Here is a 26,369-nt window from a genome sequence, read left to right on the forward strand (position 1 = left end):
TTTGAGACTGCTGGAGTTTTAAAGGAATGTTAAGTGCATCTTTTACTCAGGTTTTGTATTTACCCATTTTAATGCTAACTTTATTCTCATATAATGAAAGCCTTATCCTTAAGAAGTTAAAATGAACCCAATTTTGATGTGATAGCTCTGAGTGACCCAGCATAATTTACATCTATTGGAAGTTATTTTTCAAACAAACACAAAGGGTTACATTATCAAATATACATGTTCCATGTTCAGTGTACTTGAATGATGGGCATTTGCATATTTATGTCTATGTAATCAGTATTGCAGTTTTTCAGTTGATCAGTGGTAGAAATGTTTTCCTACACCTGAAAAAAATTTCTAATAAGTTTTAATACCATCTAAACTTTATTTGCTTTGACAAGTTTGAGTTGCATCTTTTGCGATGTGAGAGAATAAAGTAATTGAAATATTATTGATGAAATCTGATATTTCAGTAAGTTTTATCTGCCAAGTTGACATGGCTTGCCTAAGTTTCAGAGCTTGTAAGAACAGTGCAAAGTGATAAAATCTATAGAAATATGAGTTCTTTGGAGAGGTTAGACAGATGGCTTTGTCCTTGTGTTATTGCAACTATTTTTAGATCATTTTTCATGATAGAGAACAGATTTTTTTTAAAGAATATTTGAAATTGTCAGCATCCTAGGTGGTTTCCAGGAATGACTCCAAAGGCCACCTTTATATGAGTAATGATAGGATGATTTACATCATTAATTTATTTTCCACAGGGCTTGCTTTTGAAACTGAGTATTAAGAAAGGTTGATGGTTTGACCAAGGAGGCCAAATGCCAAATCTATACTTAAAAAAATTTTCGATTTCATGAAGATTATTGTGAATTGGATATACAAAAGACAAGTCAAGCAAGGTGGTATTGATGATGTGTCCTGGGACAAAGACTTAAGTTAGTAAAGAAATTCTCATCATGTTAATTAGCAAAATTATGAGCAATTATGATAGATGCAGAAAGAGTATGTTGTTTGATAAAAACGTATATCTATTTAAATATTTCTAGGCATTTATAATACCAAAAAATGGAACAAACTAAAATTTCTTGGGTAATAGAAGCCATTATGGGGACTTCTCCAGGGGATAGAGTTGCCACAGTTAGCAAATAAAATTTGCCTGATTAAATTTCAGATAAAGTAATGAATATTATTTTTAGTGTAAGTATATCCTATATAACATTCGGAACATACTTATCCTAAAAAAGTACCCATGTCCCAGTATTGTTTATAAGAATGCAGATTTGATTGAATGACTATTTTTATCTGGTGACCAGAGCAACAAGCTGCTAAGGGTACTGGCATGGGCCAGGTTTTCTCTGGTTTCTGACCTCCACCTTCACCCTCCTGCCCACTGGCCATCTGGCAGACATCAGAAGGCATGCATACTAAAGGAGAAATAAGCACACCCACTGCTGGCCAAGCTTACTCCTACCTGATGATCGTAGATCACAAGCACCATCTTTGTAGGAAAGTAGGAAAAACCATTATTGTTGGGCAGATGTCCCAACTCCTCGAATTAGAATTCCAGAATTAGGACAATCAGGGTGGCAGAAACAGACCTAAAATAAGCTGTACTAACAAAACTCTGTGCTACTGATATTATGTAAAAGCATAGAAACTTAGGTGAGATGGAACAGCATTTGGTTGCAGTGCCATGGGCTTATGTCAGCCTGTAGCTAATGACTTCACCATCATGACAGTAACTAAAGTATGTGCTCACATTTGGTAGATAGCTCCCAAAACCTTGCCTGAGAGTACAAGAAAGTGGTCTGCTCTGGGTGTGCGTTTCTATGAGAATTCCCCATGGAGAGGGGTGTGGATGTGTTTGGGAGTGAGGATCTGCCTAATGGTGTCATAGCAGTCAAGATTTTAATTTTCAACCTCATCAACACAGTATATCTTCATAGCAAAGCAAGCAAAGCAAATTTATGCCGATGAATATTTTTGTAGGGAAACTATGCCCATGAAACTACAGAAAGGAGACTTTTAGATGTGCTTTCTTGCTCCCCAACTTCCTTCTGTTTAGCCAGTTTTTATGGTTTGTTTGTTTGGTTAGTTGGTTGGGGTTTTTTTTGTGGGGTGTACTATGAACCCCAGTTATTTATACTGAGCTACATTCTCATCCTTTTTAAAAAATTATGTGTTTTCATTTTTTTAATGGGGTTTTATTAAGTTGCTAGGTTGTCCAGGCTGGACTTGAAATTGTGATCCTCCTGCCTCAGTATCTCAGAGTTCTGGGATTACATGCATGCACTACCATGCCTGGCTTATTTAATCAGTTTTAAATGGAACATCTTTGAAGTGCCAGTGACTATGCATACAGTCCATGAAGAAGGCAGACTGGTGTTCTGCCTCTGCATCTTACATTCCAGCAAGGGAAATGTAAATATAATACATTCAGATTGTGATTAAAAATTATTCTAGGGTCAAACAGTGAGATGCATTTCCATAGACTGACCAGGAAAGCCCTTCCTAAGAAGATGGTAAAATAGTCACCTTTTCAATGAGTTTTTAGGGTCAGCCTGAGAAGAGCAAATGTGTGAATAGCTTATGTGCAAAGAGCAGGGAAGAGCCAGTTGTGTCTGCAACATGGGAATCAGACAGACAGACAGAGGATGATGCAGGAGTAGCAGAGCCACCTTCCCCCTCAGGGACCCTTCCATACATGGCCTCACCATAAGCCTAGAGCAAACATATTTGTACTAAGAAGTTGACAAACTATGATTCTCTTCCTCTGATAGTTAAATATTTGCATCATAATTTTCCAGGACTTACCAACCATAACATTAATTTTCATAATTATTCTTCCCTGAAGTGGACATGCACAGTATTGATAACAGTGAAAGGCACTACTTGTTCATGGAGAAACATCGAGCTCTTAAATAAACAGCTCTCTGTCTGCCCAACCATCAGAGGTCAAGTGAGGCAGGACTGGACAGAGGGTTGCTACTGAGAAGATGATAAGATCCTGGGTTCTGAGCCAGTACCATGTGCCTTTTTGTCCCTTTGCACTTCTTCCAGACAGCTTGCAAGAATTGTCTTCCTAAAATGAAGAACTGACTCATTCATTCCTAAAGCTTCAGGGGTGAACTTCATGTCCACAGTGTGAAGGTAAACTTTAGGCCTAGTGTAAAATCAACTCTCTGTGTCATCCAGGCATCACCAACCACTGCCACTCCCACCCCCACCAACCTGATGCTTGGATCTGCACCTTTTTCATGCCCTTCCCAAGCCTGCATGGACTTTCCATCATCCTGTGATGCCACCAAGTGATCTACAGGGAACTGATCACCTGTACCAGTTCTGATGGCCATGCAGACTCACATGCAGGTCCCAGAATGGACATGAGGAGAGTGACGAGGAAGCTGGAATAACTGTCTAGAAGGAGAGAGAGCCAGCTCTTCTCCTACTTAAGGACAGTAGCAAGATTGTCAGGTTGGGAACATGTATTGAAGGGAGGGTGAATTAGACTTTCTGCTAGATTAGCAACTTTGAGGACAAACCCAGTGTTTGGGTCTTGGCTACTGAAATGGGAAGGGCCACTGTCTTGAATATCATCAAAGAGAAAGCATCCCCTGTTTAATTTGGTTTCCATGACACCACTAACTTCCTGTGTTTGTCATTTTTCAGTCTGAGTGCATATTAAAATCACCTGGAAACTTTTATAAATCTCAGTGCTCAGCATTTAGTCTTTGAAAGTTAGTTTAATTGGCTTAGGGGAAGACCCAGGTATCTTCATTTAAAAAAAAAAAAGCACCCTCCCCAAGTGATTTCAATGAGCACAGAAGTTTTAGAAGCAGTTGAAAAAATCTGTGCTGCATCTAATGTGAGAGTGCTGGTCAGCCTAATTCAGTGGTGTAGACACAGGTGCTGTCAGCTGCTTCTCTCCAGTACTGGGGATTGAATCGAGGTCCTTCACATTGAGTGACACCCCTAGTCTTTTTTGATTTTGATACAGGGTCTCACTAAATTGCCCAGGCTGGGATCGAACATGTGATCCTTCTGCCTCAGCCTCTCAGGGTGGTAAGACAGATGTGTGCTACCATGCCGACTTCTCTGTCTCTCTGTTTGTTTTGTGGTTGAAATATATTTGGATGAGACATTAGTATGGCCCTTCCAAACCAAGAATCAAGCCATCACTGCCGCTGGTAATTTAGGTGAAAGAGTGGAGGGACAGGGAGGAAAATGGCCTTGTACAAACTGGAGAGCTTCCAGCCTTTTGTTTGTGTCCTTTATTTCATCATTGTGATAAGCTTATCTGCTTTCCCTAGTCTTGGGGTTATTGAAAGAATGAGATGAAACAATGACTTTAAAAATACATTGGAATCAGACTGTTACTACCCAAAGGTAAGGTGATATTGAGAGTTTAAAGTATCTGTAGGGACCAATCCTCAATTTTGTGTCTTGATAGGAATCAGACCTTAGAACCATGTCAAAATGTGATTGATCATGAGATGACCTCAGCTGAGCTCAGACCCTGAATGTTCCAGGAAATTTCCCATTTCCAGCTTTCTCACATAAGAATGAATATATGGAAATAGTATGTGAAATGGAAAAATAAAAGGCAAATGGATTAGGACATGAAACAAAAGCTTCCCTTAGCCTACGGTGGGTCTCAAATATCAAGTATCAAATAGCAACTAATTGAAATGGCAGAGGTAGACTCTGTTCCATACATCTCCACTTGCTTTTCTCAAAGCTGAGAAAACCAAGCTCTGTTTGTCTGTCAAGTAGCTATCCCCATCTGTCCCTTCACAATCTGATATCCCAAAGAGGAGACTCAGGTTTGCTTGCTAACCTCATCCCCAACCAGGCCATTGGAAGCAGATTTCCCTCTCAACACTTCATCAAGACTGCCTCTCTGAGGTCATGGGTAGCCACCGAAGTCAGCACATGCCTTTCCCTCTATCTGACTTACTACAACACTGACTCACTCACCTTTGAAATCCTCCCTTCCTTGGCTCCTGAGGTCCTCTTCTTTCTTGTTTATTCTCTTATGCTTTTGGTCCCTTGCTTTTCCCTCATCTTCCTGGTTTGTTCCATCACTCTTGGGCTCCTCTGAGTTTCTCCGTAGACCCACTCCCCCCAGCCATGACCCCACCCCTCACAATGTCATTCACTTCCATGACCATGTGTGCCCAGGGGCCTGTGGGAATAAGAACACCAACAATGAGTTCTACTGAGTAAGTGTTGGTCAAGTGACCCTTGATAACTCCAGTGTTTGTCATCCACCAGGCACTGACTTGAGATTCAACTCCCTCATTTTGGTTTGACTCCTAAGATTTGGTCGTGGGCTTCTAAGGGACTACCTGGAGCTGAAAGTGCCCAGCATTTCTACTTCACCACCCCCTCCAGTCACCCTGTATTCTCTGGTTTGCAGAATTACCCCCAGAAGATAAGATTGTGATCTCTATTCTTCTCTCAGCTCATAAGGTTAGAGACATCTGTGGACTGTCCTCTCTCTCCATGCCTAAGGTCAGTACTTTACTTCATCACTCTGCCTCTGCTCCATGCAAACTATAAATGGAAGCAGGGTGATCTGTCTAGAACACAGACACAACCTGTCCCCTTCCTGCTTTCCAGCCCTTCAAAAGTTACAGGGACACCCACCTCCAAAGCCTGGTTCCTTGGCACAATGCTGCACCATCCTGGATCTGAGCCCTCTTCTACCTCTCACCCATATCCCCTATCAAGTAGCATCTTGTGGCCTGAAGTAGCACCTTTTGGGTGAAAAAGTCATGTTGTTGCCAGAAGAAAGCTATGTTGCGAAGTCAGCTTGATGCCTGAAGAAGCCACATGCGTTATGATCATGTTTAGCATTTATCCTCTCTCTACATTCTCCTGAACCCCCGAGTTTTACTCATTCTCAAAGTCCCACTTACACAGCACAGCCTCCCGGTAGGCCTGTCCTGATCTCCCTGTCAATGAATGAATCCATCTTTCACCTACCTTCATTAGCAGGCCATCCACATTCTCTGGGATGTGCATTCCTACCAGGCACACATTTAACTCATGCAAATATGGCCTGTGGGCCTGCAGACACAGATACCACAGAGACACCTTTAAGTGGTATAGATGAATGTGTCCTCTGATGTCCCCCAGGAACATGTGATGAGAGTGAGAGGGGAGAGCCATGTTTACTGTCTCCATGGGTCCTCTGGCTCGCATGGGATATATTTCTTATTCCCTGAGAGCAACATCAATCCATTTCGTTGGCTATCATAGTGTCACACAGCCTCTAAAATGAGCCAGCTCAACTCTGCTCACTGCACGGAGTACCAGTGCTCTGGAAAAAAGAAATGGCCATATTGAACTTGTGGAATGGCCATATCGAATGTATTAAAACCGTAGGGTATTTTGAAGATCAGGAGAAGATTTGATGATAGAGTCTGAGAATTCCCTTTTGCCTAGGGCTCATGTCACTCATTGCTGTGGACATGGCTGTGCCACTACAGAAGGTGACACAGCCAAGGTTAACACTTACACTTTTCTTTATATACCAGCAGGGATCTTGGGAGCCTCCCCATTTCTGCTGAGAGTGTGCAAACTACTCTTTACCTCAGTTCTGTAGATGTTGCCCATGTCTTCTTAGCAAGTAGGCATTCTTTAAGATCCTCGCAGGCCTCTGGTAGCTCTATAGAATGCTACATTTTGGGCTTGTAATATCTCGCTGGCAAAACTCCCTTTACTTGCCTGACAATCCCAAGAGCAGTTCTATTACTCTGGTCCAGTGGGTACACATGGCCAGCCCTGTAGAGAGTGATTTTCCCCTTCTCTAAGGTATTATTCTGGTATTCATAGGAGTTCCTGCAGGATACACAGAAGTGCCTGGCACATGACCAAGTAAGCTCAATAGTTAGGTTTTCTGACTTATGAAACACTGTTCTTCTAGCTTACAAGCCAGCCAGTAATGTTTCCTCTTAAGAATGTAGTTTTTCTAAGTTACCTACTGTGAACCTCCTCAAAATAAATGTACAGTGGTTCACAAGGTGGAATACTCTTTCCAAACTATACAGCCTTCTACCTTCTGTTACAGCCTCAATCCAGCTCTTTCGTGACAACTCCCATGATTTGTGAGAAGCTCCTATTTTCAAGGATTGATGCCAAGTACAGGGGACAAAGGAGATTAGTGGATATTGGAACATGCAGAAATGGATTCAGTTTTGGCTTTTCTATGTGATATTATCGCAGATAGCTAAGTTAGTTAGAAATTATTATAAGTCAGTTAGATAGAGCTGGGCCTTCAGCATTGATAAACAATTGAGATGCGTTCACTGGTTAGCATTATAAAAAGAAAAGAGGTACTATTTCCCCTAGAGATGAATAGCAGTGATTGATATTCTAAAAGGGCATCAATCTCCCTAACCCATTTCCTTTCCAGAAATTCCTTGTATGTGACTTGTTTTCCTATTTGATCCCCATTTAATCAATACTACCTGGGTGACTGTACTGGTAATCTTATTGGTTGGCCACGGTTTTGTATTACCTCATGCCCACCTTGTAATTTTCCATTGGGTCTTATAGTTTTGTCTCACCTTAAACTCACCTCAGCTCGTGGCTTTGCTCAGTAAAATGCCTTTGAAAAGTGAAGTGGATGGGCAACCCATTTTCTGGTCTTCTTTTTGTGTTTCTTAGATGGAAGCTGTCTTTCTCTCAGTAAATATTTCCTACTCTTAACTCTGTTGTTCCTAGAATTCATTCTTTCATTTTAGAGAACATAAACTCACATTTTGGATATCTAGCAGGTTTGGGAGTTGCATCTATTCCCCCTATATTAGTACTGGGTTAGTCACTATCCCTTTCTGTGCTGTGTCCTCATCTGCATGGGAGATGGTGAAGGTTGCCTTGTTGCTTGACTCAGCATTGTGTGGCACTCAGCAAATGTCAGCTACTCACTTCTTTTCCTTGACTCATACTAGGGTCTACTTATGCTATGGCAGGGCTTTTCGACCTCAACACTGACGTCATTTGGGCTGGGTGATTCTTTGTTGCGTGTGTGTGTGGGGGGGTGGCTGTTCTGTGCTTTGTAGAATGTTTAGCAGAATCTCCATCTACCCACCTGATGCCAGTGTCATCCTTCCCTAAGCTGTGACAGCTACAAATGTCTGGATATTGTCAGGTATCTACTGCACAATGGTGACGGACTGAGGAAGGTGAAGAACTGAGTCCCTTCGTGCTGGATGGGCCATACAGATCCATAGACTTTTCTGAGGCAGAGCTGAATCAAGAGTATCTTCGACTGTGCGGGTCCCAGGATCTCTGTCACAACTCCTCAATAATAACCCCTAAATGCATGAGAGTGGCTGGGGCTCAGTGATATTTATATGTAGACACTGAAATTTGAATTTAATACAATTTTCACATCTCATGAAATATGATTTTTTAAAATATGAAACCAGTCTTAGCTTGCTTGCAGCAAGCCAGGAGTGCAGTAGTGTTGACCCAAGGGCCACAGTGTGCAAGCGTGAGGCTGACTATTCTGTAGGTATCAGCCTCTGTAGGTGCTCAGAGTCACCCTGAAGGTGGGCAGTATTGTCACATTTGCAGAGGAGAGTGCTGAAGCCTGCAGAGGCAGAATGCTGAAGGGTATGGTGGTGGAATACTGGTGAGAAACCAAGTATCAGGGCCTGACTCTGAGAGATCCTAAACTCTAGTGTTTTTCCCATGGTGCTTGGCTACCTCCCAGAAACACGCATGGTATCAGGATGAGTGCATAAATCCTTCCCTGTGCATGGTATCAGGACGAGTGCATACATCTGGACTCTAGAATGCTGAGGTCAGGGCTCAGAGGACAGGCAGGAAAAGCTTTCTCCAGCATTCTTGCCCTGTCTGTCTGTCTTGCTCTATCCCTGCAAGATCTGGCTTTCTTTAAGATGTGATTGTCCCATCATAGCTCCCTGTCAGGGTCTTTCCTGTTCACCCTTCCTTTTGGCTAACCCACAAAGGGGAGGACACAAGCCACGGCATTGTGGTTGGCTCTATGATGTTTTCACTTAGCTGTCTGTGCCCTTATAGAGAGGCTTGGGGACTGCGTTTCCGAAAACACTCTCTACCAACTAGTTTATCTCTTGTGTTCTCTTAGCAAGGTCTTAATATCATTTTTAAAAACTATTGAATCAGTTCTCCCTATCGTTCCTGCAACTTTTTCATAAGCCTCTAACATCATCATATAACTGCCTTTTGTTTTAAAGAAAACCATATTTAAAAATAATTGAAATTTGGTTATGGTAGGAAATATAGTAGTTTGCATTGTTTAAAACAACAGATTGTAAATTTGTAATGCTCCTTGGGTAACACTTTGCATGTTTGACTGACATCTAGGGCATCTAGTTGCTTGACATCAGCAGAAAAAGAGTTTGATGAACTCTGGTTTTTGGCTGTTCATTTGTTCAAGGACATATAAATGCCTGCTATGTCTCAGATCTTGGGTCAAGTTCCCATGATGCAAGAAAGAACAAGACCCAGTTCTGCTCTTGATTGTAATAAGTTGACATAAGTTGTTAGAGACTAGGGATTTTTAGACATAAATAAGTTTTTATTTTACTAAAATTTTAGAACAGGTTTAGGTTAAATGAAAAATTGCAAAGACAATATTGAGTATTCAATGTAACCCATACCAGGTCTTTATCATTCATTCTTATATAGTATATTTGTAGCAAAGGAACACATATTTTTTTTTCTTGTCTAGTCTGAAATGTTTTAATAGGCGAGATTGGAGGGATTAAGGTCATTTAAAAAAGAACATGTAACTTCTGAAAGGGTTATGATTCTAAAATTTTGCTTTGAGCTAAAGAACTTATCTTCCCCAAAGAGATCCAATTTGTATTACTGTTGCATTTCATAACTTCATATCATGTGAAGGCTAAAAAGACTGTCATTTATACATACCATGGAATTTCTCCGGAGTCACAACATATAGCCAGCGAAGACAGTTCCATCAGAGCTACTTGATAACAGTCGGGATAGTGATGAAGATGTTTGGTTTAATTAAAATTTCAAGTTCACAGGTTTTTTTTTTGTTTTGGTACCAGGGATCAAACTCGGGTCCTTGAGCTTGGGCAGCAGGTGGCAAAACCACTGAGCTAAATCCCCGGCCCAAGTTCACAGTTTGTAAAAAGTCCTCCTATTCTTTCCTTTAAAACATCCCCCTATTCTTTCCTTTAAATATTTTTAAGCCTATCACAAGAGTACCTACAGCTAAATATGTAAAACCATGCTTTAAAAAACAACTGAACAGCTGCAGTCAATTAAGCCAACTGGATTCCTCTGCTGGTAGGTGCTCAATGTGCAGTGGCTGCAAACAGCAATCTCCTCAGTAGTGTATGTGACCTCTTGCTTATATGGGCTGCCTTAAGGGACCTTGGAGACACTGCTTCCAGGCAGATGTTCATTATCTGACCTCCTGATGTCCCCAATCCAGGCTTGAGACAGGCATGCGAGGTGCCTTTGGGAAGCCCCAGGGCACAGTGGCAAGGGCTTACATTGGATGGGTGATCATGTCCATCCGCACCAAGCTACAGAGCAAGGAACATGTGATCAAGGCCTTACACAGGGCCAAGTTCAAGTTCCCTAACCACCAGAAGATCTACGTCTCTAAGAAAGTGGGGCTTCACCAAGTTCAATGCAGATAAATTTGAAGACATGGTGGCTGAGAAGTGCCTCATCCCTGATGGCTGTGGGGTGAAATACATCCCGAACTGTGGTTCCCTGGACAAGTGGCGGCTCTTGCACTCCTGAAGGCTTCCACTATGGCGCCCCTCTCCCCTAACAAATTCATCAATAAATCTTATCTTGGGCCAGGATTTAGCTCAGTGGTTCTGCCACCTGCCTCGAAAGTGCAAGGACCCAAGTTCAATCCCCAGTACCAAAAAAATAAAAAAATAAATCGTATCTCTGTCCCCCCAAAACAAACAAAAAACCACAACTGAACATTGAGACATTAGATAACTGTAACATATGCCAATGTAGAGAATTCATGGAAAAACATTTTGCTTTTGTATTAAGTTAATGTGCTCATGATGCTCCCATTTCTTACATGTGTCCCTATAAGCATCAAGTATGTGTTCCTGGCAGTGGACACTGGTATTTTATAACCATTTATTTCCATTTTTTTCTCCCTAAAGAAAATAATTAAATTATATAAAATTAAAATTTCATTTCTCCCCAACAAGGGTAATTAAACACTAAGGAATAAGATTTTGTTGGGTTGTGTTGAGATTATGAGGACCATAATGACTATAATATTGAAGAGTTTTCACCTCCTTCCTAAGTGGCAATTTTTGCCTCTTTGGAGGCAATAACCAGCCCCACTGAGAATGCATCATAGAAATCACATGTAAACAGGCAAAAGGAAATATTTGTCTCCAAAGCTACATTTTTTTTGCTGAAATCTAGCCAATACAGATTTGGAGCAAAAAAGAATAAAAGTTGATCCACACTTCATCCCACTTAAAGATTTTTCTTGCTAGGTTTAAAAAAACCCTTTAATATGAGTAGTTTTAAATTTGCCCAAAAATTGCAAATATAGTACAAAGTTCCCATATACCTCATACCAAGCTTCTCTGTCATTAACATCTGACATTATTATAATACTTGTCCCATTTAATAGACCAATACTGATAGTTTATGATTAACTTAAACCCATACCTTATTCAGATTTCCTTAGTTTTCCCCTAATATCCTCTTTCTGTCCCAGGAGCCCATTCAGGATCCATTTTCCATTTATTCTCATGTCTCCTTAGGAACCTTTTGGTTGTGCAAATTTCTTAGGCTATTCTTGGTCTTGATAACTTTGACAGTTTCCAGAAATTCTGGTCAGAGGACTTTGTAGATTGTTCTTCAACTGAGATTTGTCTGATGTTTTCCTCATAATTGTAATGGTATGTGTGTTTTAGAGTGAAGACTACAAAGGTAAAGTGCCATTCTTGTTACACCACATCCGGGCACACAGTGTCCATGTCACTTATCCCTGTCGGTGTTGACCTTAATCACCTGGGAGAGATACTTTTTTTCAGGATTTTCCATTGTGAAACTCCATGTTCTTGAGAAGGAAATCACTGTGCACAACCCACACAGTGCAAAGGAGGAGTTATGTTTTCTCTCTTTTAGGGGCAAGTAGCTACATAAGTTATTCTGAAATTTTTGTTGTAAACTTTTATGCTTGAATTCTTTTTAAGATTTTTATTAGTGTATGTTGATACATACATGACAACTACATTCATTTTGGGGAATTCGCACACACACATATATATGAAATTTCTTGATTATTTTTTGACTCCTTTACCCTCTCCCCTCTAACTCCTTCCTCTGCCCCTCTGTTTTCTACCATCTCTCCTTTATTTTACTTTTTAATTAATTTTTTGTGTGTTTCTCATATGTGAGAAAACATGTGATATTTAATATTCTTTGTCTGACATATTTCACTTGAAATTATGATATCAAGATGCATCCATTTTCCTATAAATGACATGATTTCATTCTCCTTTATGGAGGAAATATATATAGATTTAAAAGTAACAATTACAAATTTTACTTGCTGAGGCACAGCTGACACTCTCCATATCCTTTCACATAACTAACTGCAGAAATTATAAAAAGAAAACATACTGAGAATCTGGCTTTTTATGCTGTACATGCCACAGAGGTCAAAAACAGAAGGGCGATTTTCAGTAATCAGTTCTTGAGAATCAAACTTAATCATTAAAGTCTTTCCTCTAAAAAAGTTATTTTTACAAATGAACTTCCAATTCTCCATCCTTTGACCTAATTCTGACATTTTGCATTTGCTGAATTGATCCATGTCTCAAGGCTGCCTTTCTGCTAATTACTTGAAATTAATTTGACCTTTTCCTAAAAGTGGCACACAAAAAAGACTTTATTCATCTGTTATAACTATTTTCAAATGCAACTTTTGCTCAGAAAAGGTACTAAGGGTCTTCTTCTTGGTTGAACCTAGTTTTCTTAGAATATAATTTAGAGGCTTGATCCTGAATGCAAAACAGTTGCTGAGAGCACAGGCTAACTAGACTGGGGTTAAGGAGTGTGTCACTTACGTCCCCATGGAAGCTCTTCACTAGGTCCACTTCTTTATCCCAACAGCCTTCCTGTGGGGGACATCTCTGAGCATATGTGATTGGATTGGCCCTAATTCAGAAGCATTATGCATACAAAATTTCTCATCATTGATGGGTTAGCAAGGATATATTTATAAAATGTTACTTTTACAAATTAACTTCCAGTTCTCTAGCATTTGACCTAACTCTGTTGCATATACAATGTACATGACTTATTTTCATTCTTGTTTCCCAAACTTCAGCACCATGACTCAACAGCATGATCTTAATCTAATTATAGAAGCAGCTGCACATAATAGTTTGTGCATGCTTAATGTACTTGTTTTTTAAACACATAAAGTGAATATAAATGATTAAAATGTAATATGCTGTGTATGTCTTAAAATGCATTTGTCTAGCATCAGGGAACACATTATTACAGTTGGTGAATGCTGTTTTAGATCTTTAACAATTTCTCCATTTTTCCATCTAATACATATTTATTGAATACCTCATCAGGGTTCCCATGTACACATTTAGGGCATGGTGTAGGGTGTTCCATCCTCAGAGCTGAGTCGTGCAAAAGCTGCCCAGCTGGGATGTTGTCTAATAATTTTAATAACTTTTCAGGGGTAAAAACACCAATTGGAGATTATCCTACTTTTCTATTGAATCCTTTCTGTATATTCACTTAATCAAACAAATATTTATTGAGACAATATTATGTGCCAAACCCTGTGCTGGATGCCAGAGATATTTTGTCATATATTTTGCTAGAAATATTTTATGCAAAGATGCATAAAAACTGGTAATTGCGCTTTAGAAGTACTTTACTGCTTGCTTGAACAGAACCCTTGGAATTATTAACTCCTCCCAGAGGACAAACACAAGGGAGAGTTAAGGGCCCACCAGGGGGTAAGAATTCTGTCATAGTGCCTTTGAAATCCAGCCCCTTCTTTTATAGTTCAAAACAATAGCACTGGGGCACACAATCTTTAGTTCTGCCTGTTTAGCTGATAGGAATGTGTTTGCATTGACAGAAGTGTTGCTGTTTTAGTGTTCTTTGACAGAGGCGGATCTCTTAAGAGCACTGCGTGGGAATGCATCAGATCTCTGGGGCTGCAGTCCACAGGACACCAGCCTGCCTGTATTTGTCTTCATGAGTAGGAACTTGTGAGAGTAGTCATTTGCTATTGGCTGTTTTCATATCTGGGATTGCTTTGGAAGTTAAGAATCCAGTTCTATAGACCTCCTTGCCTCTTATTCTTAAGTAAGGAGAGAAGAGGTTTTTTTCTTTTTCTTTTTGCAGTGCTGGGGATTGAACCCAGGGTCTGACATGTGCTTCCCAAATGCTCTGCCACAGAGTTATACCCCCAGGCCTAGGAAGGGAGATTTTTGAAGGTTCTGCTCCAGGATGAGCTTGGTGGAGAGCCAGAGGCTGGGTTGTCCAGCCTGCTGTTCTGTTGGCAGGTGTTGAGCCTTGTCTGGTTCAGTCTGGGAGTGTTTCTGGGAAGTCAGCTGCCATGGGAAACTCGTGGAATAGGCACACACAAACTGGTCATCCTCCGAGTTTCCAGAGTCAAAGGTATATTCTGATTTTCAAAGCACATCTTTCAGTTTTCCAGAGAGGGTTAGGAGGACCAGCAGTCGGGAAGGACAGAAGTCATATACAGGACATAGAATGCATTTGTTCTGGTTATGATGGACAGGACCATGGAGGACACATCTTTGGCACCAGCAGGGATTACAAGGAAAGAGGTGGCAGGCAAAGTTGGCAGGTTGGAAAATGAGTTGGAGAAGCATTAAAGATCGCCTATAAAATAAATGTCTAGAAGCTGTGGAAATATACATCTTTAGTTAAATAAACACACTTAATGACAAGACATATGCTTTTTTTAGTGAAATCTTACTGGTTACAACTACCTGTATTTTTAAATTCCAAGAATTTCAATGTACACAGAATTGGCCTATTATGATCATTAACCTCAGAGTCAACTCCTTGTGAGAATTTCTAGGATGGTGACAACAAATTAATTTGACTATTTTATTTGAAGCAGCTCAGACCTGAGCAGCTACTGCTCATATTTCCTTGCTCTGTCCTTCTGGTTCAAATGGGAAGGACATTGATCCATGTACAAACTCTAGCATCTGCATGGATGGAGGGAGTCCACTGAGACCCCCAGTCCCTCCTCTTTACAGAGAAAGGGTTATAGGAGGCTCATCATCAACTGTGCTCTGTATGACAAGCTGGAGTTTAATCCATTTTTATAAATAACTATAAAGTTTATATTACAGATATTTATATTATATTGCATTACTGTCAGGATTAGAGTTTGGAGTGTGGAGTCTTCAGACTAAGCTAGCCTTGAATGTCATGCTAGGGAGTTTGAATTCTATTCTAAAGGTAATTGGGAGCCTCAGAATAGTCTCTAAATGATGTTTGGGGTTGTAGTATTAAAGGAGATTTGAAAATAAGAGTAAACATTGAAAAACTTATGCACAATGAGCTCCTGGTTACATCTTTTTTCCTTAAACCAGGTGTGGTGACACACATATAATCATAGAATTTGGGAGGCTTAAGACAGGAGGATTGCTGTGAGTTCAAGGCTAGCTTGGTCTATATAGTGAGTTCCAGGCCGGCCTGAATTACATAGCAAGACCCTGTCTCAAAACAAACAAACAAACAGAAAATGGCTTTTTTCCTTAAAAACATCCATATCATGGATTTTTAAAAAAATTTTATTTTATTGGTACATTTTAGGTATACAATATAATGAGTCATCATTGGAAATTTGCACCTTTACATTATCTCTCTTGGTTCTTATTTTTCCCCCTTCCCCTGCCCTCCCCTCAACCCCTCCATCCCTCCCTATTTACAAAGACTTTGCTTCCATTTTTACTTTTTCTCATATTAATTCCATTCCCTACTTTCCTTTCCCCTACCCCTCCTACTTCCCCTTCGCCCCTTTTCTTCCTATTTCACATTATCTATTATACCTTTTAGTCCTTATTTACACTTTCAGTTTCTCACACTAGAGAAACTATTCAGTATTTACACGTGTGTCCTATTTATTTCACTTAAAAGTATCGCCTCAATATGCATCCATTTAGCAATAAAATGTCTCTAATTTCTCTTTTTTATGGCTGAGTAGTACTCCATTTTATTTTTTAAAAACCCACATTTTCTTTATCCAGTCTCCAGTTAATAGGCATCTGGGCTGTTTCCAGGTTTTAGCTATTACAAATTGTGCTACTGTGAACATGGGTGCACATATATCACTGTGGTATGATTCTTTTAATTCTTTGGGGTAGATACCCAGCAGTGGAATAGCAGGGTCAAATGGGACTTCCAGTCCTGGTTCTTTGAGGTATCTCCATACTGATTTCCACAGTGGTTGCACCAGTCTACACTCCCAGCAGCAGTGGAGCAGGGTTCCTCTTTCCCCACAGCCCTGCCAGCATTTGTTATTGGTTGATTTCTTTTTCTTTTTTTTTAATGTGTTATTTAATTTATTTATCTTGGGTTTGAAGTACTTTTGTACCATTTTCCTTTTCTCTAAAGAACATCTACTAACATTTCCAGCAAAGCAAGTCTAGTGGTGAGAAATTCCCTCAATTGTTGTTTATTTGAGAGTCTTTATTTCTTCTTCATTTTGGAAGTTTTGTTTGTCTATAGTCTTTTTTTTTGCAGTATTAGATATTGAACCTTAAGACTCTCTACTACTGGAACTATATCCTCCACCCCCGCTTTGTTCCTTTTGACACAGTGTGCCACTAAGTTACCCAAGCTGGCCTTGAGCTTGTGGTCCTCCCAAGGAACTGGGATTGCAGGAGTGTGTATTATGTTCAGCTGAAAGATAATTTTACTGCATACAGAATTCTAGAATTCTTTGATCAGTTTTAGAAATTTCTCATACATTTTTTTTTCCTCCATGCATGGCTTCTACTTCGTTTCTTAGAACCCATCATTGTATAGCACAAATATGTTTCACTGTTTTCAGTACTTTTTTTCATTTTTAATTTCAGTTCTTCTACTTGATTTTTTTGTTGATATACCTTCCAGTTGAGTAATTTTGTTTTCTTGTGTCTCAAAACTGCTGTTAATAGACCTATTTAGATTCTAAATTTCAATTATAATATTTTTCTGTTCAGAATTTACATTTTTCAGTAAATGACAAAACTCTAGTGAAGGCCTATCTCCTAATACATTTTCTCCATCTTTGTTTCTGTATTCTTATACATGATAACACAGTGACTTAAAAATCTTTGCAAACTTACTATCTTGATCAGATTTAGGTCTTTTTTTTCCTTTTTCATTTTTTCTTGGCTTACAATCTTATGTTCCTGTCTGTTGGCATGGTTAATAATTTTTCAAATTTAAAAATAGACATTATATACTAAAATTTATAGAGCCAGCAGCTAATATTTTGCTATAGTCTTTACCTTTCCTCAGCTGGGCATATAGAATGTGGCTTGTGATTTTACTTTAATCAGAAACTGTCCTGAGCCAAGGCTATGTTTTATTTATTTTTATTTATTTATTTATTTATTTATTGGTACCGGAGATCGAACTCAGGTCCCTGCGCTTGCACAGCAGGCGGCGAAACCACTGAGCTAATTCCCTGGCCCATATGTTTTATTTTTTGAAAGGCTAACTACTTTTTCATATTAGATCTTAAGATGTAGATTTTTGGTACTTTCTTCTGAGAACCGTTAATTCACTGCAGTGGGGTGAGGGGGATTCCATGGCAAATCCTAAATTTCAATTCTTATATTACAAATATAATGCTATGCTTTTCAGAGGATATCTCTTCCCAAGTCATTCATCTCAGATATAGGAAAATTCTTAGAGGGAAAAATGGTTCTCCAAAAAAATGTTGATCCGGAATATGTTTTCAAGAAGGCCCTTGACTTTCTGAAGGCTCTATAAAACACAGATGTTTTAGCTGGAAGATTAAAGTTGAAGTAGTTGACTTTTTAATGTTGGTTGTCCTGAGTGGTGTCCCATTATTTTTGGTGACAGAGACAGTCTTGCTAAATATGGACATAAGGATCCCACTCCTGCCTCAGTGGGGGAGGCAGGCACTTGTGGCTCAGTCAAAGGGGGGTGGACAAGGCCAAGGAGGGCCAGGGCAGCATGGGATCAGCCCAGCCCAGCCCCTCCAAGCCTGCTCCTTTGGAAGCCCCTGCCCCATGTGACCATCACTTCCTGCCTCCCACAAGTCCTGCACGTGGGCCTGCAGCATCAACTCAGCATGCCCCTGGCAGCCCCATGTGCAGGACTAGCCGCCTTGGTTGATTTCTTGATAGCAGTCATTCTTTCTAGGGTGAGGTGGAATCTCAGTGTTGTTTTCATTTGCAACTCTCGAATGGCCAGTGATGTTGAACATTTTTTCATATATTTATTTGGTATTTCTACTTCTTTGTCTGAGAAAAATCTGTTCATTTCAGATGCCCATTTTCGGATTGGGTCTTTAAATTTGGGAGGTCTGATGTTTTTAAGTTCTATATAAATTCAAGACAGTAGACCTTTGTGTGAGGGACAGCTGCTGAAAATTTTTCCCCACATTGTGGGTTATCTCTTCACACTGTTGGTAGTTTCTCTTGCTGTGCAAAAGCTTTTTAGTAAGAAGAGATCCCACTTGTTGATAGTTTGTGCTAGTTAATGGGCAATTGATGTTTTGTTCATAAAATCTTTTCCTATACCAATGTCTTCAAGAGTTCTACCTAACTTGTCTTCCAGCTGGCTGAGTAGTTCTGTTTTAATATTTAGATCTCTAATCCATTTAGATTTTAGTTTAGTACATGGTGAGAGATATAGGTCTAATTTTAGTCTTTGGCAAGTTAAAACCCAATTTTTCCAGCACCATTTATTAAAGAGGCTATCTTTCCTCCAGGGAGGATGTTTGGCTTTTTTGTTGAAGATGAGGTGGCTGAGTGTGTCTGGAGTTGTTTCTGCATCTTCTAATTTATATATTCTAATGGCCCTCCAGTCTGTTTCTTTGCCAGGACCATGCTGTTTTTATCACAGTAGCTTTGTAGTATAGTTTCAAGTTGGGGACTGTAATACCCGCTGCCATGTCTCTGTTACCTAGAATTGCTTTTGCTATTCTGGGTCTCTTCTTGTTCCAAATGATTTTTTGGATTTTTTTCTCAAGGTCCATGAAGTATGCTGCTGGGATTTCAATTGGGATTGCATTGAATCTATATAGCAGTTTTGGAAGTATGGCCATTTTCACTATGTTGAGCCTTCCTACCCAGGAGCAAGAGATGTCTTTCCATTTTCAGATATCATCTTCAATCTCTCTTTTCAGAATGCTATAGTTTTCAGAGAAGAGCTCATTGATTTCTTTTCTTAGATTGATTCCTAGGTATTTCAGCTTATTAGATGCTATAGTGAAAGAAATGGTTTGCCCTATTTCTCTCTTAGTGAGTCTGTCATTCGTGTAGAGGAAAGCTATTGATTTTTGTGTGTTGACCTTATATCCCGCTACTTTACTGAATTTGGCTATTAAGTCTAGAAGACTTTTGATGGAGTTCTTGGGGTCTTCTATATAGAGTATCATGTCATCTGCAAAAAAATGACAATTTGACTTCTTCATTTCCTATTTTTATTCCCTTATTTCTTTCTCTTGTCTAATTGCTGTGGCTAATGTTTCCAAAGCTATATTGAACAGGAATGGTGATAGTGGACATCCTTGTCTTGTTCCTGATTTTAGTATGAAGGATTTCAGTTTTTGCCCATTTAGTATGATATTGGCTGTTGGTTTTTCATAGATGGCTTTTATCAGATTGAGGTAGAGACCATCTATTTCAATTTTTTGTAGGGTTTTTATCCTAAATGCATGTTGGATTTTGTCAAATGCTTTTTCTGCATCTATTGAGATGATCATATGGTTTTTGTACTTGGCTCTATTGATATAGTATATTACATTGATTGATTTGCATATGTTGAACCATCCAAGCATTCCTGGGATGAATCTCACTTGGTCAGAGTGTATGATCTTCTTCATGATCTTCTGTATTCTATTTGCCAGTATTTTATTAAGGATTTTTGCATCTATGTTCATTAGTGAGATTGGCCTATAGTTCTCTTTTTTGGTTGAGTCTTTCTCTGCTTTGGGGATCAAAGTGACGCTTGCTTCCAGGAATGAATTCAGGAGTATTGCTTCCCTTTCAATTTCATTGAAGAGTTAAACAGTAGTGGCAGTAGTTCCTCTCTAAATGTCTTATAGAATTCAGCAGTGAAGCCATCAGGACCCAGGCTTTTCTTAGTTGGTAAGTTTTTAATGACATTTTCAATTTCATTGGTTGATATTGGTTGATATTGTTTAGAATTTTTAGGTCTTCATTTAACTTTGATAATTCATATATGTCTAGGAATCTGTCCATTTCTCCTGTGTTTTCCACCTTATTGACATATAGGTTCTTGAAGTAGGTATTGATGATCCTCTGGATTTCTGCTGGCTCCATTGTAATTTCATCCTCTTCATCCTTAATTGCACAGATTTGGGCCTTTTCTTTTCTTTTTTGGTAAGGTTGGCTAAGGGTTTGTCAATTTTGTTTATTCTTTCAAAGGACCAAATCTTGACTTCATTGATTTTTTTGTATCATTCTCTTAGTCTCCATTGCATTGATTTCTGCCCTGATCTTTATAATTGCCTCCCTTGTATGAGCTTTGGGTTTGTCCTGCTCTTCTTTTTCTATAAGCTTGAGGTTCAGCATCAGGTTGTTTAATTGGGCTCGTTCTGTTTTCCTAATATGCGTATTCACTCCTATGAATTTCCCTCATAAGACTGCTTTCATTGTGTCCCATAGATTCCAATATGTTGTATTGTCATTGTCATTTAATTGAAGGAACTGTCTGATTTCTTCTTTAATTTCCTCTGTGACCCATTGGTTATTCAGAAGTGTGTTATTCAATTTCCATGTGTTTATGAAATTTTTGCAGTTTCTTTTGCTATTGATCTCCAATTGCATCACACTATGGTCTGATAATATACAGGGGATAACTTCAATTCCTTTGGACTTACCTAAATATGTTCTGTGAGTGAGTATGTGGTGTATTTTGGAGAATGACCCAAGTGCAGTTGAAAAGAATGTGTATTCTGATTTTGTGGGGTGGAACACTCTGTAAACATCTGTTAAGTTCATTTGTTCAAGAGTTTGATTGAGTTCTAGTATTTTGTTGCTTGTTTTTTATGTAGTTCATGTATCTATTTGTGACAGTGGGGTATTCAGGTCCCCCACTACTATTGTATTAGTGCTCATTTGATTTTTCATGTCCATTAATATTTGTTTTATCTAGTTGGGTGCACTAGTGTTTGGTGCATAGATATTTATGATTGTCATCTCTTCCTCTTGGATTCTTCCCTTTACAAGGATGTAGTGTCCTTCTTTGTCTCTCTTAGTGTTAGTTTGAATCCACTTGATCTGCAAAGAGGATATAGCTACTCCTGCTTTTTTTCAGGTTCCTGTCACATGGAGTATTGTTCTCCACCCTTTATCTTTCAGTGTATGAGTTTTTCTTTGAATTAAGTGTGTTTCTTGCATGCAGCATATTGTTGGATCTTGCTTCTTAACCCATTCTGCCAGTCTATTTCTTTTGACTGAGGAGTTGAGACCATTAACATTGATTGTTATAACTGATACCTATTGACTTATCATTCCCATGACGTTTTCTTTTTGTGGGATTCTCCCCCTTTGTTTTTAATTTCTTGTTATGCCCAATGGATTCATTCTGCTGGGCTTCCTGGGGTTGTGATCCTCATTGTCTTTTCCTAGGATATTGTCTAAAGTTTTTTGGAGTGCTGGTTTGGTATTCATGTAGTTCCTAAGGTGCTCTTTGTCATGAAAGCATCTTATTTCTCCATCCATTTTGAAAGATAGTTTTGCAGGGTACATCAATCTGGGTTGGAGGCTGTTTTTCTTTAGGGCTTGAAATACATCACTCCAAGCTCTTCTTGCCTTGAGGGGTTGTGTTGGAAGTCTGCTGTGATTCTGATGGGCTTTCCTTTGTATGTAATTTGTTTCTTTTCCTAAATGCTTGTAGAACTTTTTTCTTCTGTTCTGTTTCTGGAATCTTAACAATTATATGCCTATGTGTAGATTGTTTTTGATCAAGGGTAGTTGGAGTCCTTTTGCCTCACTTATCTGTATGTCAATTTCTTTTGCCCTGCTTGGGAAATTTTCTGCCATTACTTTTGTGAAGAGTTTTTGATGTCATCTGCACTCTCTCCTGTTTCTTCATTGACTCCAATCAGTCTTATATTATTCTTCTCTGCATCATCTAGCAGATGCTGGATTGATTTCTTGTTGTCTCTTACAATTTTGAAGCAATTTTTCTTTTCCTGGTCACTAATTGGAATCTTATCTTCTATATCTGAAATTCTGTTCTCACATTGGTTTATTCTGCTGCATAGACTTTCGATGGAGTTTTTTATCTCCTGAAAGTCTGTTTGCATCTGTTTTATGGATTCCATTTGTTTCCTATGTTCGATTCTGTCATGTTCCTCAGCTCCTGTGTTTTTTATATCTGTGTCCTCTCTAGATTTATTGATCATGTCTTGCACTATGGACACAATCTATGCTGTTAGCTGAGAAATTATTTCTGATTCCATTTTTTCCAGATCCTCTTTTGTTGCTAGTTTTGGGAGTTCAGGTGGTTGAGTATCAGAGCGTTCCATCTTGTTTCCCTTTGGGGTTGCTGTACGTGATCTGGAAGTCTGGTTCTGAGTTTTGTGTATATGTCTTCTCATTTTGACTGTGGGTGGGTGCTGGCTCCCACTCAGCTCACCTCCTCTGTGCTGGGAGAGGTGGTAGGTTGGCCTGGAAGCCTCCTACTGTGCACTGGGAGCTGTGGCACATTGACCCTGAAGCCTCCTCTGTTCTGGGAGTGATGGTAGGTTGGCCCAGAAGCTTCCTACTCTGCACTGGGAGTTGTGGCATGTGGACCTGGAAGCCTTCTCCTTTGCACTTGGAGCTGTAGCACATTGACCCAGAAGCCTCCTCTGTGCTGGAAGCCTCATATCTCTTGATTGATTCAAGTATGTCCCAACTTATGAATGGATGAGGCCTCCAAAATTGTTCCAAATGAGAAATAGAACCTCTTTAGTATGTGACCCCATTGATGTGATATTTCCAAGGGCAGGTAGACTTCAGCTTGCAGCCCTGAATCTCACCCTGCAGCACCCTCTGCATTGAAACTCCCCTAACATCCCCACTCACCCACTATATCCTGCCTTCATACTACCCCGACTGCTTTCTGCTTGGCCTCACCTGGAGCATCTGGTCTCTCTAGCAAGTAGATTTACTTCTTTTCCCATATTTGTGACACTCTGGTTCCAAACCCTCTCTCTAGGCTCACTTCCCTCTCCACCCTCATTCAGCTCCTCTCACAGCCCCATAGCTGCCCATCTCAGTGACCCCCTATGTGAAACTATTCAGGACAAAGTGAGTGGTTTTATCTTCTACACTGGCTTCTCATCTTGTTCCTGACTCAATTGTCTTTTTGGCTTTTGTCCAGAGGAGTCTGAAAATCCTCTCCTGAATACATGCTCCAGAGTTTGGTCTGTGCATCCCTCCACCACCCATTTTGTCACATGATGGATGAACCCCATCTCATCTCTGCCTTAAAACCTCCTCTTGAAATAGTCTGCATGCCTCATTATCTTATCAAAGCAGCGCCCACTCAGATGGTTGCTATAATTATTCTTTGTTTCTTTCACACTCTACCTCACCATTTTTCTTATCTGCTACTAATTTCTGCTCCTCTCCAACTGAACTTTCCATTCTAGGAGGAGGGAGACAAACCTCTTTTGCTCACCAGTTTTCCTCAGAGCTCAGAAGCTTTGGTGATAAATTTTTACAGTAGGTGGCTTGGTGGGTGGATGCTTGGATGGTTGGATCAGCACCATGATGTGGATGCTTTTGATGCAGCATCTGTGTCCTCTGCCTCCTTTTATGTGGTCTCCTTGTACCTCCGGCTGTGCTTCATAAGATCTATTTTCCAGGTGGGAGACATTGCTCCTAGTTAGCATACTTTGAATTTTCAGAGTTGAAAATTTTCAAAGTTGAATTCAAGGGCCTTCAGATACCACTTCCAAGGTTTCCTTTGCTCTTCTCCAGCCCCCTCCTCCTCCTCCATGGACCCAGGGTTGGTTTGTGTCCCAACACAATGAAGTAGAGGTATGTGACCTTGGGGATAAGCATGAGAGACATTACACTTTCCACTTCCCATGTGGGCTCCTTGAATCCCTCACTCTGAGGGGAGCCAGCTGCCAAGCCAAGAAGGTACTTTAGCAGCCAGATAGAGAGGCTCATATGGGGGGCTGAGGCCTCTAGCCAACAGCCACACCAACTGCCAAGAGTGTGAATGCACCATTTTGAGCAGATCCCAGTCCCATTGGAGCCTCAGGGTCTGTAGTCCCCACTGATCTGACTGCATCCTCATGAGATATACTCATCAAGCTGTTTCAAATTGCCATTTCCCAGAAACTATAAGCAAAGGAGCAAGTTCAAAAGTTGTCTTCATTTGAACAAAAGTGGTTAATTTATGTGTGTAAGCAGCAGGGCATTGTAGAAATTAAAGAAAAGAAGAAAATGTAAATCTGAAGACTTAGCTTTGGTGATGCCCCTGCACATACATACACATATGTGTGTACATACACATGGCCTGTGGTGAGAGGAATGTAAGTTCTGGTTTGTCAGATCCAAGGGTGTGCTGATACCAACAGATCTGATGGGACTATGGTCTAATGGGAGAAAAGAGTTGCTTGTTACCAAAGTAGGGAAAAGGCCACAACAATAAGCAAACTGAGTGTTTAACAAAGCCAGCTGTAATCTTGGTCTCGTGTTTGGCTTGGATTATATGTTTAATTACAGTGAATTCAGAATGAGAACCTAAGAAAAGGTTTCTGCCTATTTATGTTCCCCCTCTCCTTGGGGGCCTACCACATGCCTGCCTCCTCCCTGAAGCCTTCCCTGCCCACCCAGGCTCTGCTGACCCACAGCTTCCAAATCTCATTAGCCACATGGCTGGGACCACCCAGCTGAATGCAGGGGTTCTCCTTTTGTGCTTGGTTTGTGGAGAAGAAGAGATAACTACCTAAGTTTAATCACACTCATCCAGAAACACAGCCAGGTTCTAACCCTGGAACTTGAAATCTTGACGGTTGGAAAGGGCAAGTCCCAAATGATGGAGAGGTGAGTCATAGTGCCACCATCAGACAACCTCTCTCACCCAGCTCATCTCCCAGCTCATCTTCTGCATGGATTCATGTGTGTGTGTGTAGTAGGAACAGTCCAGAAGCTTTGGGAGGCTGGGAGGGGGATTTAATATTTTGGGAACACAGCTCAGAGGTGGCAGCTTCCTAGAGGTCTTATCTTGCGCTGAACCTTAATGAGAATGGGCATACCCTAAATTCAGGAGCCTTGTTTTCTTCTCCTTTAGGATTTACTACATCACTTTGCACAATAGTTACTCAGTTTATTATTCTCACAGTGTACATTTTCATATTTTGTCCCATTCATACCAAACATGTAAGATGACAATAATTTTCTTAAGTATCTGAAGTACAGCCTTAATCACTTTATTTACTAAATTTTCTATCTTCATTGATAATGAAAATGCCATCCTAAATGACTGATTTACACCCTGAGAGATTTACACCCAGACAATACAGTGGTGTGTATATTTTTTATAGTTAATACTAAGTTTTCCACACCTGCTCGCCCTTCTTCCCTACTTTGGCCACTAAGCTACTCAGAGGTAGCCAAGTGCTCCTGGTGTCTGCTTTCACCATGGGTTGCTATGTAATCCTTGAACCTGGTTCTGCCCTCCTGCTTGCATGGAACATCTTTTGGCAAAGTCAACAATGGCCTTGGTAAATTCCTTGCCCTTTACCCGATCTCCATGGGCACAATTCCTTTGCATTTATGGCTTATAATTCTCCTTTTCTTCCTTGCAACTGCTGTTCCTGAATTTCTTGGTTCCAAGGTTTTCCTTTTTCTTCTCCTACCTCTTTGATTATTCCATGAGCTTCTCTTCCCACTCTTGTTCTCTACCACCAGCCTTCTAAATTTATACCATTCCCAAAGGTTCTGTCTTTGTCTCTGTTCTTTTTATTGTAGTCTCTCTCTGGCCCTTTTCACCATACTCCAAGATTTAATTGTGACTTCTGTTAACATGGCAGAGTCCTCACCTCCAATACTGATCTTTTGTGCTGTTCAAGTATATATTTGCAACTTTCTCAAATCACCACAGTCTGTTTCTTATACCATTTTCTC

The 26,369-nt window shown here is 40.0% G+C and overlaps 1 protein-coding gene, 1 non-coding gene and 1 pseudogene across 8 annotated transcripts in view; all 3 read left to right on the forward strand.

Annotated features, from left to right (window-relative positions):
• Positions 1-15,256, forward strand: LOC147825711 (large ribosomal subunit protein uL16-like; annotated as a pseudogene).
• Adam12 (ADAM metallopeptidase domain 12) overlaps positions 1-26,369 on the forward strand; it is a 435,473-nt gene that overhangs the window by 67,978 nt on the left and 341,126 nt on the right. The window lies entirely within an intron of this gene.
• On the forward strand, positions 10,268-10,402 carry LOC147825712 (small nucleolar RNA SNORA70). The gene has a single exon (XR_015440595.1). It is a non-coding gene; the product is annotated as a small nucleolar RNA SNORA70 (small nucleolar RNA).

Source organism: Heterocephalus glaber, unplaced genomic scaffold, assembly GCF_053883595.1.
Source record: "Heterocephalus glaber isolate CG9 unplaced genomic scaffold, H.glaber_assembly_v1.0 deba00001497, whole genome shotgun sequence".
In the NCBI taxonomy this organism is placed as follows: domain Eukaryota; kingdom Metazoa; phylum Chordata; class Mammalia; order Rodentia; family Bathyergidae; genus Heterocephalus; species Heterocephalus glaber.